This window comes from Dasypus novemcinctus, chromosome 29 (assembly GCF_030445035.2).
Source record: "Dasypus novemcinctus isolate mDasNov1 chromosome 29, mDasNov1.1.hap2, whole genome shotgun sequence".
Lineage (NCBI taxonomy): Eukaryota > Metazoa > Chordata > Mammalia > Cingulata > Dasypodidae > Dasypus > Dasypus novemcinctus.
Window position 1 is genome coordinate 30,435,050 of NC_080701.1, and position 11,071 is coordinate 30,446,120.

At 42.8% G+C, this 11,071-nt stretch overlaps 1 non-coding gene across 1 annotated transcript; it reads right to left on the minus strand.

Annotated features, from left to right (window-relative positions):
• Window positions 1-4,060: 4,060 nt before the first annotated feature.
• LOC101415575 (uncharacterized) lies at window positions 4,061-5,450 on the minus strand. The gene is made up of 3 exons (XR_011647738.1): window positions 5,388-5,450; window positions 4,481-4,596; window positions 4,061-4,266 (listed from the first exon to the last, which is right to left on the minus strand). It is a non-coding gene; the product is annotated as an uncharacterized protein (transcript).
• Window positions 5,451-11,071: the final 5,621 nt, after the last annotated feature.

The following is an 11,071-nucleotide window of genomic DNA, read 5'->3' on the forward strand; positions in this document are numbered from 1 at the left end:
TGCCTCCAGGAATAGAGACAATATTTCTATTAAAGTTTATTTTTTTCTGCAAGAACTATATCTTTCATAATTAATTCCATAAGTAGAACAACATGGTGAGAGGTAATATTATCTAATGTTAACCTTAATCTTAGCTCTCTAGTGCTTTCAGAGCAGCCCCTCTGTAAGAGTTCTGATATTTTGTGGCCACTAAGACTGGACTTTTCTGAAAGGTTTTAGCTACTTTAACTATATCCTCTTGGATTTAGGTCCTTCCCCATAAGAATTTTCCCATCTCTCTCCATACCATTTACCTTCCCACCCCTTCATCTCCTATGAATTCTCTGAATTTTCTCTGCCTCCACAATTACTGTGCCTTAAATTGTGGTGTTGTCACTGTACATGGTGCCCCAGCTGAAGAAGCACCATGCTTTTATATACTTTGAAAAGTGAATGTCTTCTGGTTTGTTTCCAACACTCTGAGAATGCCCAACATTCATCTGAACTATTGGGCATGAGAGCACCTTAGCTCCCACTCCCCTGTCTTCTTTGCTGTCACAATGGGCAGTGCAGAGCCCATAATTCTAGAAATGATGATGATCTCTTCACCCTTTTCCTTTCACAATGGAAAAATGTATATCTTGAATTATTCCACAGTAGAAGTCATCAGCCATATGCTACTTTTACAGAAAACTTCTTTTGGCTCATTCTTGCTGGGTTGGCATTTTTATGCCTGGAAGCATTTAAAGACACTGTTAATGGGGACTGGTTACTATGCATCTTCATCTTCCTATTACTTATAAATCTATTAATAAAGACTGTACTGACTTGAATAATGTCACACCAAAATCCATATCCTCCTAGAACCCGAGTGAGACCTTATTTGGAAATAGGGTCTTTGCCAGTATAACCAAGTGAAGCTGCGGTCATGCTGGATTAGAGTGGTTTGGAAACCCAATTACTGGTGTCCTTAAAAAGAGAGGAAGGTTTGACATACAGAGACACAGGCACACATAGAGGGAAGACATCCATGAGAAGACAAAGGCAGAAATTAGAGCAATGTAATGGTGGGCCAAGGAATGCCGAAGATAGCTGGGAGCTCCCAGAAGCTTAGAAGAGCAGGGAGAGGTTGCTCCTACAGACTTCAGAAAGAGCATGACCCTGCTGGTGGCTCGACTATGGTCTTCTAGCTTCCAGAACAGTGAGAATAAATTTCAGTTGCTTTACGGCACCCAGTCTGTGGTAATTTGTTGTAAGAGCATTAGGAAGCTAATACAAAGTCCAATTCCTTTTTCTATTTTTATGGGACCCTTCTTTTTATACTCTCCATGCATAGTGTATATTTAAAGTCTTTAAGCCTATTCCTGATCTATAATAAACACTGTCCCCTGACTTCCTTTGTAGTAGTTGGTATTGGCTCTTGACAATGGCATTTGAAAGTCTAAATAAATTATATCCACTGTTTTCCCTTTATTCATATGTTGCCTCTTACTCAAACAATTTTAACTGGGAGGTAAGGGATGAGTTCTTTTAAAAATGTCATCCTATTCTTTTAATATGTTCATTTCTGCGATAAGTCCATCCTTCATTATAAAGTCTACTCTGTGTGGATGTGAGAATCAGTGATTTATCATTGCCGGTACTCCCTGCCCCTCCCCAGCCCACCCTATCCCACTCCCACTTTGTACAAGAGTCCCATTGGCAATTCTCTCATTCTGCATTTGTGGTAGCAGCTCATATATTTTGGCAGAAAATTTTTTAATTTTACTTTTGGGCTCCTTCAGAATATGAGACAGACTAACTACATGATGATAGAAGCACATGTGGTTTTGTTATTTAAGTCTGGTTAATCCAACCCTCTAAAACACATTCATAAATCAGGGGATAATGGATAATCAGTGATAAGGATCCATTGAGTGGTTCAGGTTAAATGTGTTCTGGTAATTAAAGGTTTGCGCTGAGCCCACCAAACTCCTGCAGAGGAGTGCAAGAATCAGAGCCTGGTCTCATTCCAGAGTAAAATCTGATCTCCCTATACTGATATACAGGATTCCCATCCCCCTCACCCCATAACTTGGCCCTGTAGGGCTCTCCATTTCTGCCCCAGCTCTGTCTCCCCATTGTTCCACACGCAGACTCTGAGCATTCCTGCCTCACTTTATTGGAACACAAAGTCTATTCTAACTTGCACTATGACTAAATTTTACAATTATCATGTTTTCCCAAATTCATGGGAAGCTGCTTAAGGATGGGGACCATGTCTCCCATCTCTTTGAAATCCCATCACCCAATACAGCATTTAGGTTAATTCTATTTCAGAAAGGTGGTAAAATGTCATAATATTTATTATACCTACTTATGTGCCCACACACTCTCATTTGCTCTAAAAGGGCATCTGGTTTACCATGCCTGAATTAGGTAATAGCTTATTCATTAAAAAATGTGAACCATGCCTCATTATACCCTCATATTATGACATCCACAGGTGGGATTTCAGGTCAGTTGGTTTCCACTTCTTTCATGAAATCTAGGGTTTAAAAGACTGTTCTCCAGTCCTTCTCTGACTTTTATTTCTAAGAGGCTCAGGAAAGGTAGAAACACACAGATGAAATAATAAGAATGTCATCAACTCAAGCACATGAGAAAGAGGCTCTTTCCCTTTCCATTTGATAATGAAGAAAATAGGAAAACTCCCTTCACCAAGGGCAAAATCCCCTTAGCAACTGTAGGTTTCGCCAAAAACACACCCAAAAAAAACACTCAGTTTTTGAACACCAGACAAAGAGTTCCCAAACTGGCAATTTGCCGAGAGTATGTTGAGGACACACTCCATTCGGCTGAGAAAGCTCAGGGAGGAACACACCTAGTGATAGAGGACAAATTCTTACAACCTGTTGGGAATGCACCAAAAAAACTAGGACAACGGATCACAGAGGCTTGTTTTGAGGCACACTGTCTTTTGAAGGAGTCACCCCTTGCAGAACCATCAGAGCTCAGGTCTAATCAGCCTCACAGTGGCCTGAGAGAGAGCATCACTCCTGTCCTCCCACAAAGGTAGGCCACTTCCAGCACCTGCCTGGGGTTGCCCAGGTGAGGAGAGACGTGAAAAATGGCACTCTTGGTGAGAGGAAAGGCAAGCAGACTCCCAGGGGAGAGGGACATGAAGCCAGCTGAAAAGCCTTTATTGATGGGATTCCAGGGAAAGAACTGGCTGCTGAAGTCTTAGCCTCGGGTCTGCAAGACACAGGAACTCTTTTTGATGCTACTGCTCACAGTCAGGCTCCTCCTCGCTGTCCTCCCCCAGGGGAAATTCCTTTGTGGGCTTCTGGGTTGCATATATCCGGGTCTCCATGGGGCAGTCCTGGCTCAGAATTGCCTGCAGCAAGAAAAAGAGAAAACATGGCGCCTCTTCTACCTGCCTCCCACCACCTTCCCCCACAGCTGGGGTAAGTCTAGTGTTGCTCAGAAAAGACTCCTAACAGGCATAGGACCCTCTTTCTGCATCCTGTACCTCAAGGGGCCTCCCAAGGTATCCAGGCATATCAAATCTGCGCAGTACAAACTTCTGACATGCTTTTAATTGGATCCTAGCTGCGTTAGTGCAAGCTAGAGCAGGGATCCTCCCCTATCAGGTTTTCCTGTCTTTTTCCTTCCTTTGAGCAACCCCACCTCCATCTCCAAACCGTCCAGGCCCTCAGGGTGCACATGCTGAAGTAAGAGAATAGTACATTATTAACTAAAAGCATGGGTTGCTGTTCTTTCCATGGGATGTTTGTACTTTAAAAGAAGATGACCTGGTAAGAATAATGCCAGACGCACATGAACAAGTGAATGAATGAAGAAAGGTGCTCAGTGGAATTCTGCCCACTTATGAGGGGGAGGGTGTGATAGTTTGATATTTCACACCTTCCTTGTAACTATAGGATGCCTTGGGTGACCACTTGCCCTTAATTCTTTCCATCTTTCCTTAAGACCATTCTTAAAAGCCCTGTGTAAGAGAGGAGGTGGTTATCTACGGAAAGCAAAAAAAGGAGTTAGGAACCATGGCAAAGTGGAAAGACTATCAATAGAGGGAGGCCATATAAGCACAGGATAAAAGGGAATGAGAGCCACAGTGGAGGGTATTTGTTTAGCAGGAGTTAGAGTCCCTTACAAGCTTCTCCTCCTTGGCTGGGGGGTTCCGCAGGTAATAGCAGAGAGGAGCATAGACGATGTTGACAACCCCAATGATCACCATGAGCCAGGGGAAGCCGATGGCCCGGACAATGGCACCCCCAGTGGATGGGCCTGTGAAGAGTAAAGCAAATGCACACATGTTTTTTAGCCTTTTTCACATGGATGATGCAATGCTAGAGCCAGCAGGGAGATCCAGAGGATGTCTGGGGTCCAATATCCAGAACCTCTTGGCCCCACTTCTGACTGGTTAAAAAAAATAGTAGATAAGGAAGAGTGGGGCACCAGGTCCTGGGTGCTCCCCTCTCTTCCACCCCAACCTACCTACAGCAAAGCCCATGCAGAAAGCTACATCCGCGATGGCATAGACACTCCCATACACAGAGGTGTGGCGCAGGTCTACCAGGTGTCCCATGATGGGCATCATGGAAGAGTCCACCATGCCTGTGGCCAGGACAAACAGGACACTGTTAGTTAGTTCTGTCCTCAGCCCCCTCCCTGCCGGGGACATCCTGACCTCCTCTCCTCCTCCGTTCGGTCTACTCTCTTTGCCTGCTCTCCTCCATTTATTTTTGTTTAGTTTTTTTAATCGTGAACTTACGTTATGACTACAGCCTCTAAAATTAGAAAGCTATTTTCCTCACTGACTGCCTAAGTCAATTGCCCCAATAATTTTTTAACAATCCAATAATTTGTAAATATCCTCTATTATTGAAATGCAAGACTGTTTTCCTTAGGGAATTAGTCTCAATATTTAATGCAAATTATCTCCCCCTGCTCCATAAATTTCTTCTCTTTTGTTTAAACCTCCCCCAAACCTACAATACTATTCCTCTTCCTCTTTTATTAAAGACCTTTTAATTAAGACACCAGGGTTACGTTAACCTGCTTAAGCAATAATCTCCCTTTTATGTAGTGCTCCTCAGTGAAGTCCCAGATCAGCAAAGTGTCTTTCATCAGCCTGTTTGGTTTGTCTCTCTTGTGTTCTCTGCTTTTGTTGGATTAGAGATCCTCAAATTTTCATTCAGCCCCAAGCTCTATTCCATGTTATGCAGTTTGTACTAATAAATTCCTCAGATAGGAATTAGGAGCCCACTCTCACACCCCTACCAGCTGTACTCCTACTCCGTTTGCCTTTCCACCTACCCCCTCTGATGAGAAAAGCGGGAGGGGGGAGACATCTGACCCAAATCAACATTCAGAGGCTTCTCATTTCCCTAAAGAGCACTTCTTACCTATGGCAAAGCCAAGTCCTGCATTGGGACCAATGAGACCAAATATATTGTGAGCCAGAGGAACCTGCAGGGGGAAAGGTGGATGTGGTCATCAGCAGCAAGTTGGGTCATGGTGAGAACAAATACTCAAAGGGTTTTCACGTGACATGCATCTATTAAGCATGTACACTGTGCCATGTATGCTATCTCCTTGGATTCTCACACCTTCCCTGTGAAGAAGAATCTACTTCCATTTTGAAGATATGAAAACCAGAGTGGTGCCTTTGGATCCAATTCTCTACCCAAAGTTACAGAGCTAATAAGGGGCAAGATGACATTTGAACCTCAGGCTTGCCTCCTTATACCATCACAATGGTCCTTTTCTGTCATGGACTCTCTCCTTTCTCCACCCCCATCTTGATCCCCACCCAAACACGTCTGTCCTCGTTATTCACAGAATGGAGTTGCCTCTGTTTTCAATTGGCAACACCTTCCAAAGGTCTTATTGAATTCCCAAACTTGGTGGCCATTGGAACAACAAGCCAGAGAACAGAGGCCCATAGCCAATTACCCATAAGCTAGAGGGAGAAAGTGGCACATTAACAAGCTGTGAAACTCATTCTTGTCGCTCTGGCTGACCAAATTCTGGATGCCTTTCCGTTCCTCATTTTCAGGTTCCTTACTTCCCTTCCTGGGTACCTGCTCTTCCTGCCACCCAACGCTGCCATCCCAGCACATTCAATGCCTATCCTTGGGTGAGTCCTTGCTCTCTTCTGGGTGTCACTCACCTCTCGAAGGCTCAGCACACTCTTTAGATATTAGTGGCTAGGAGAAATTTTAGGGGTTACTCCCTCACAGGGGTATATCTATTTGATCAAAAATTGGCGAGGATTCACTGTGGACTCCTCATGTGCCAGACACAGGGTTTATGTTTTATTTAGATTAACTCAATAACCCTGTTAGACAGAAATTATTGGAATCCTCTCCACACTGATGAGGTTACTGAGCACCATAGAGAATAAGTGATTTGTTCAAGGTCACAAAAATAGGTATTGGCAAAACTGGTAGTGAAAGCAGAGCCCTCCCAAGCTCCAGATCAGAGCCTCCAGGCTTTCTCGAGTGCTGACGCTGGGTCAGGCTCTGTGCTACAAACTTTTTGGTTGTGTCCAGTTATCGCATGCCTCTGAGGCAAGTGTGCTGAGGATCTCCATGCAGAGAGAACAGGGAGATTAGGGAACTTAAAGGGTGATCTTGAAAATGGAAAAGGCTTTTTCTTTCTTCTCCTACCAATGTTCCAGTGCCAGAGTCTGAAGCACAAATGATGGTTTCTCTGTTGACTTATGGGGCCCTGGCAGGTGGAATGACTAAATGAAGTCTTAAAATGCACTATTTTGCTGGCCTCAGAAATAGATACCAACACACATTACTTCATATGCCCTTACATAGAGCTCAGGGTTCTGGCCCCATATTCCCCACCTACCCTCAAGGGGATGCCAACTTCAACTGGTGGCAGCTCTCCTGGTGCTAATTCCTACACAAGCAGAAGTGGACTTTCCAATGACCTATGCCAAGTCAATCCTCTGCTCATTTTAAAGTAAAGTGATCTTTAAATGTCTGGATCTCTCTCTCACTCAACTAGTCCCTGTTACACTTACACAGAGCAAGCTGATCCCTACTACCACCATTCCAACCAGCGAGCACAGCCACCTAGAAGAAAAAAGCCATTATTACACCATACCATGCTATGGGGAGAGATCCCTTCCTGCTGCCACCCCATCTCCACCAGCACTGGTCTGCCCTACTGCCCCGAACTCCAGCAACCCTTTAGGACCTGAGAAGATGAGTCAGCCCTACAGGTCCAGGTTGTATCCAGAAGAGCTCTTTCTCTGCCTTTTCCTTGCCCTCCTCTCTTCCCTGGCTCATCTCTTCCATAATAGAGTACATACTGGGATATATTCTTTTCATTTATAAAAGGAATCAGGTGACTCAGAAAATACATGGCCCATGACAGTAATACCAAAATGTGGATCTTGCTATTTCCCAGTTCAAATGATAACTTCTTGCCATCTCCAACCTATTCATATTTTATTTGGCCTTCAAGGTTATCTCAAGTCCTATAAGTATACCAAGTTTCTTTCCTTTATGATCTCTTAGCAGTGGTTTTTAAACTTTAAAAAATATTTACACTGAACACCAAAGATAAAAGTAAAGCTGTTCTGATTGTAATGAAGCAACAGAATCTAGACTTATATCTCCAGCCCTCAATTGGAGGCACTTCTGGGGCAACTCTTTAGGGCTCCATGGAATGGTTTGACCATCACTGTTCCAATGTACTGCTTTTTTCATGGCTTTTCCTTATGGGATTATTTGTATCTCTTTGACCTTAGAGCAAACATCTGGAGAGCAAGGGATGCCCTTCACATAGCCACTGCTCCTCCACAGCAACAAGGTCAGGACCCCCCTTTTTCCACACTGCTCTGACCACCAACCCAACCCCCATTCTCCCTTGTCATGAACTTTCAATCTCAGAGAAGCTGTTCCTCATCCCACGTGCAAGGGAATCCCCACAGGACTCTCCCTTCTTACATTCCTACCCACCTTCCCAGCTCTCCAGGCTACGTACCGGCCCATCTTGTTGTCCAGCACACCGAAAAGGTTGGTGCCAATGAATTAGGACAAGCTGGCAGGCAAGAAAGCGATACCTGTAGAAGGACAAAGATACCCACTTTAGGACATGTCCAATTTACTCTCATAATCCCTTCCCTCCTAAAAGACAGTGAAGCCCAGCTATTACCTCCAAGCATCCCCAAACCACAACTGTTCAACTGTTATGTAGTCTGGGATCCTTGTGTAAACCCAGAGCAGATGTCATGAGACTCCACACCTCTCTTTCCCTCAGGGCAGGGCTTTGTTTAGTTTCAGTAACTTTAATGTGCTTCCAGCTCCCCACTTCAGTCTTCCTGGTCAACGGCCCTAATGAACCATTCTCATGTATAAAATACTGTGAATATCAACATAAAAACATGAGCTTTGGTGCAAGACATAGCTCCTGGGAAGGAAAAGCAGCCTTTCCCTGCTATCTATCAGCTCTGTGACCTTGGATAATTTACTAAGCCTCTCTGGGCTTTGGTTTCCACATCTGGTTTCAAATTGTTGGCTCTGTGACTTTGGACAATTTACATATCCTGAATATTATTTATTTATTCATTCATATATTCAATATTTTTAATGAGCTTTTACCATGTGCCAGGTGTGGGCCTAAAAATAGAGGGATAAATAAGATAGACAAAATCCTAACTCTCATGAAACTTATATTCCAGAGGAGGGAGGCAGACAAAAACCAAGCAAACAAATAAAGGAAAAAGATAATTTTTAAAAATGGTAAGTTCTATGAAGAAAATTTAACATTTTGGGTGCTATGACAGATAGTGACTGGGAAGAAGGGCCCGTTAGGTTTGGGAGTTCAGAAAAGGCCTCCCTGAGGAGGTAACATTCAAGCTGAGATCTGAATGGCCAGAGAAGAGCAGGAAAAAAAAATGGAGCCAAAGTTTGATCAATTAGGTGTCTGGAAATGTCATTTACTGAGATGGGCAAGTCCAGTGGCAGAGGAAGAGCTGTAAGGGAACATGATGAGTTTGAAATGTCTATTAGATATCCAATGGAGATGGCAGGCAGTTGGATAAAGTCCAGAACTGAAGGAGAGGCCACAAACGCAAATATAAATTTGGGACTTATTTGTTTACACATGTTTTTTTAAGCCATGAAAGAGGATGGGATCACCCAAGAGATCAGGTAGATGAGTCTAGATAACAAAGATGTGAGTCTTGGAGGACTTAACCTCTAAAAGTTAGCAAAAGAGGAGGAGACAGCAAAGGTGATAAGGTGACATAGAAGAAGCTGAAAGGGGATGGAATCCAAGAGGCAAAGAGAAGTTCAGCTTTTGATAGGAGCTAGGATGTTTCAATCACAATTGGAGAGAAGCCAGGGGAAAAGACAGTGAATGTGGGTATTAGTTCAGAAAAGCAAATTCATTTAGTGATGGGGAACTGTGAGTTCCCTTCTCATTGCTTATATTCGCTCAAGAAATAGGAAGAAAAGTCAGTGGCTGAGAATGATGATTGTGAAGGGGTGGGCATGCACAGGAGGTTTGAATGGAAAATAGTGTAACATACTATTTTACTGCACTTCATTGCTATTCCTAGATATTGTATTTTTTATATATTGGCAACCCTGTGTTAAGCAAGTCCATTGGCACCATTTTTCCAACAGCATGTGCTCACTCAGTGACTCTGTGTCACATTTTGGTAATTTTCACACTATTTCAAATGTATTCATTGTTCTTATATCTTTTATGATGATCTGTGGTCAGCAATCTTTTATGTTACTATTGTAATTGATTTGGGGTGCTACAAAGCTGCACCAATATAAGACAGTGAACAATCAATAAATGTTTTGATGTTCTGACTGCTCCATGGATGGCTATTCCCCTGTTTCTCTCCCTCTTCTTGAGCCTCCCTATTCCCTGAGGCACAAGGATATTAAAATTACGCCAGTCACTAGCCCTATCATGGTTCCTAAGTGTTCATGTGAAAGGAAGTGTCACATGTAACATACAGCCTCCCACCACTAAATCCCCATATAAAAGAGAAAAGAGAGAAAAATTGAGTATCAGAATAAACTCACCAACATATCAGATGCCTGGACAGCAGCAAAAAACTTACAAGCCATACTAAGAAAATGGAAGATATGGCCCAAGCAAAGCTAAATATCAAAGCCCCAGATGAGGCACAGGATTTGAAACAAATAATCAAAGAGGATCATAAAAATCTCCTAAATCAAAACAACAAGTTGAAAAAAAAAAAAATGGTTAAAGAGATAAAGAACATCAAGAGAACACTGGGAGAGCACAAAGAGGAATTTGAAAACTTGAAGAGAAAAGTGAAATGAAAGACACAAAAGCCGAGATAAAAAACACAGTATAGAGGCATACAACAGCAGACTCAAAATGATAGAAGAAAGAACAAGTGATGCAGAATGCAGAAGCTGAAATTGAAGAGAGAGAAGAACAGAGGGAGAAAAGAATTTTAAAAAGTGAGCAGGGGCTCAGGGAGTTGAATAATAACATGAAGTGTAACAACATACAAGTCATGGGAGTTCCAGAGGGAAAAGAAAAATGAAAGGGGGCAGAAAAATTATTTGGGGAAGTAATGGCTGAAAATTTCCCAACTCTCATGAAAAAAATTAATTTACATGTCCAATAAATACACTGTACCCCAACAGAATAAATCTGAATAGACCTCCTCCAATATACATACTACTCAGTATGTCAAATGCCAAAGATAAACAGAAAATTCTAAGAAAAGTAAGGGAGAAGGAAACCATCACATCTAAGGAATGCCCAATAAGATTTAGTGTGAATTTGTCATCAGAAACCATAGAGACAAGAAGACAGTAGTGTGATGTCAATAGGATAGTGAAAGGGAAAATTTGCCAGCTGAGAATTCTTTATCCTTCACATATGAAGGCGAGTTTAAAATACACACAAATAAATCGAAACTGGGAAGCAGATGTGGGTCAAGCAGTTGGGCACCCACCTACCACATGGGAGGTCCTGGGTTCAGTTCCCAGTGCATCCTAAAGAAGACAAGCAAGACAGCAAGCTGACACTGGCACAGCAAACTGACACAACAAGATGATGCAGTGAG